General features: G+C 41.1%; 1 pseudogene; it reads left to right on the forward strand.

Annotated features, from left to right (window-relative positions):
* The first annotated feature begins 1,735 nt into the window (after positions 1-1,735).
* Positions 1,736-2,532, forward strand: LOC119625722 (G patch domain-containing protein 11-like; annotated as a pseudogene).
* The last annotated feature ends 1,167 nt before the right edge of the window (positions 2,533-3,699 follow it).

Below are 3,699 nucleotides of genomic sequence, written 5' to 3' on the forward strand. Positions count from 1 at the left end.
TGCAGTTTGTAAACATGTGTTAATTTTATGGTTGTGATGTGATAGCAGATGTGAGTGAACATCTAAAGTGGGGCTTCCCAACCTCAGCATCACTGACATTTGGGCTGGATAACTGTCTGTTGTAGGGGACTGTTCTGTGCATTGCAGGATTTAGTAGCATCCCTGCCCTCTACCCACTAGATGCCAGTAGCAAACATCCCCAAACCACCTCCAGTTGTGACCATCAACAGGGTCTCTACATGAATAGACACTTCACAAAAGATAACATACATGTGGCCAACAAGCACATGAAAAAATGTTCAACATCACTAATCATTAAAGAAACGCAAATCAAAACTGCAATAAGATACTAGCTCACACCAGTCAGAATGGTTAGTATTAAAAAGTCAAAAAAATAATAGATGCTGGCAAGGTTTTGGAAAAAAAAGAATGTTCATACGCTGGTAGGAATGTAAGTTAGTTCAGCCACTGTGGAAAGCAGTTTTGTGATTTCTCAAAGAACTCAAAGCAGAATTATCATTCCACACCAGCAATCCCAGTATTGGTAGTATATCAAAAGGAATATAACTCATTCCACCATAAAGACAATTGCACTCATATGATCATTGCAGCACTGTCCAAAATAGCAAAGATACGGAATCAACTTAGGTGCCTATCAATAGTAGGCTAGATAAAGAAAATGTGGTACATATACACCATGGAACACCATGCAGCCATAAAAAAGAACAAGATTATGCCCTTTGCAGCAACATAGGTGGAGCTGGAAGTCATTATACTAAGTGAACTAACAGGAATAGAAAACAAAATACCACATGTTCTCTCTTATAAGTGGGAGCTAAACAGTGAGCACATATGGACACAAAGAAGGGAACAGCAGACACCAGGGCTTGCTTGAGGGTGAAGGGTGGAAGGAGGGAGAGGACTGAAAAACTACCTATTGTATAATATTCTTATTACCTAAGTGATAAAATGATCTGTGTACCAAACCCATCCAACATGCAGTTTACTTGCCCATGTACCCCTGAACCTAAAATAAAATTTAAAACAAACAAAACAAAACAGTGTCTCTAGACATTACCAAATGTTTCCCGGTGGATAAAATCACCCCCAGTTTAAAACCACTGACCTAAAATATGGGTTGGGGTCCAGGCAGGAAAGAGATACAGACTCAGGTTAAGTAATTTAAGGAGAATTTTAAATAGATACTAGTTATAAAAGTGTAAGGAGGGTGTAAGGAAAGACAATTACCAAAGTCCTAAAGGGGCAAAATAAGGATGAAGCATGTTGGAGGTTGAGGGAGACACAGAGAGGGAAGGAGGAGAAGGGGGGTGCAGAGATGGAGACAGGGCACAGATTCTATAGAGAGGACATCCTGTTAGAAGCTGAGACCTATAGGTAAAGGGTAAAGTGGAAAATTAATGCCCTGACTTCACAGTCTGGGCTCCCCATGAGCTGAACCCAATCAGGTGCCAAAAGACAAGGGAGCCCACTGATAAGGTTCAGACAGGTCAGCCTCCCAGGACACAGAGCAGAGTGGAAGGAGGGAACATAGCGTAGGTTAGAGGGACAAAGAGAAAACATCCACCACACCTAGTTCTCCAATTCTGAGAATTTAAGAAATGATAAAAATGGTAGGGAGCCGAGGCCCGGAAGTCCGACACTGGTCGGTGGGTGCATGCCCAGCACACACTCCCCGGAGCTGAACCAGGGTGAGTAGAGAGCTGTCAGATACTATAGCCATATAAAGTTGAACATGGCAGAAGAAGAGGACTCATGCAGACATGAGTCCTTCATTAATGTCCAAGAGGATATCAGACCAGGCTTGCAAATGCTAAGGCAAATCTGAGAAACCCGTTGAAAAGAAGAAAAGCAACAGGAAGCTAATTTGAAACTCAGGCAGAAGAGTTTAAAAGAAGAACAAGAAAGACGTGACAATGGGTTGAAGAATGCACTAGGCTGTGAAAACAAAGGGTTTGCCTTGCTCCAAAAGATGGGCTATAAAAGTGGTCAGGCACTTGGTGAGAGTGGGGGTGGTATTGTTGAACCGAGTCTTCTCAATATCAAAACAGGGAAAAGTGGCATTTGGTCATGAGGCATCATTAAAACGGAAAGCAGAGGAAAAATTAGAAAGCTACAGAAAAAAGATTCACATGAATAACCAAGCTGAAGAAAAAGCTGCAGAACAGTTTCGAATGCAACTTAAAAATAAGCAAGATGAAATGAAGCTAGAAGGAGATCTCAGAAGAAGCCAGTGAGTCTGTCAACAATTGGACACCCAGAAAAATATTCAGGTTTCCAGGGAAGCACGGTTGGTTGAGGCTTGAAGAAGAGACTGAAGAAGATGAAGAAGAAAAAGAATGGGATGAAGATGAATATAAGAGTGAAGATTTGAGGGTACTGGAAAAATTACAAATATTGACTAGTAATTTAAGAGAAGAACTTCTGTATTGTATTTGGTTTGGAACAGCCTACAAAGATAGAGAAGACCCATCTCCAGATTGTCCAGGACCAACTTCTGCAGGTCATGACTAAGATTATTCCCAATAAACTGGAAATTTGAAAAATGTTATTATTTCTTAGGGACAGACAATTCAGCAGTTAGAAATCCCAAATTTTTTATGCCAGTAAAGAACAGGGATTTTATATAATGTTTTGTTCTTTTTATTCTTTAGAATATGAGAGTTCACTGACTTGAAAAAAATAAGGCAATATCATTTCAGAACACAAGTATCATAGAGATGGACAGTTACACTTTATTGCTGTATTGTGATAGGTGAGGGGTTTAAGGACACCAACAGGTAACTCTCTTATTCCCCTATTCACTTTGGAACAAGTTGAGAAATAAGAAATGGGAGTCAGAAGAAGAGAAAAATATCCACTTTATCAGTGAATAAGCCGAAACAGAGAAGGCTGAGTTTTTCTCCAATCAGACACTAATATTTCTCCCTGATTGGAAAGAACTGCGAACCTCTGCCTTGTTGGGGCAGAGCCCATCTTCGCATTCTGAGACCAGGTAACTTTCAAGGTCTACCAAGGGCTGGACCACACATGCTCAGTTCCTTCTTGTATCACCCATGGGATGAGACAGTTCTCTGTTGGGAAGGAATGAGTGAGGGTTCAGAGAGCTTTTTCCTACACTTCTTGCTTTGAAGGAGCAAGGAGAATTTCCCTTCCCTCCATCCAAGCATGAAGAGGAGGGGAAACGTATTCCCCTCAATAAGGCTGATGTCAGAGGCAATGTTCCACCAGTACTACTAAATTCTAATCCATTTTACAGACAAAATAACTGATAATTTCTGGTAAAATCATGAGTTTTCATGACAATGTCTATATCCATTAAATGTGATCTGTTGGAAGTTTTGGCTATAGAAACTTAAGAATTGTGAGGAAATTCAAATATCATGTGATCCGAGTACTGACTGAAACCCCTTGATAGCATTCCCAGCGAGTAATAATTCAACCTTTGCTTTTATTCTTCCAGCCACAGAGAGCTCACTGCTTTAAAACCATTCCAGGCAGGGCGCACAGGCTCACACCTACAATCCCAGTATTTTTGGAGGCAGAGGTGGGTGGATCACGAGGTCAAGAGATCAAGACCATCCTGGCCAACATGATGAAACCCCATCTCTACTAAAAATACAAAAATTAGCTGGGCATGGTGGCTCACGCCTATAGTCCCAGCTACTCGGGAGGCTGAGG

This window comes from Chlorocebus sabaeus, chromosome 22 (assembly GCF_047675955.1).
Source record: "Chlorocebus sabaeus isolate Y175 chromosome 22, mChlSab1.0.hap1, whole genome shotgun sequence".
NCBI classification, from domain to species: Eukaryota; Metazoa; Chordata; class Mammalia; order Primates; family Cercopithecidae; genus Chlorocebus; species Chlorocebus sabaeus.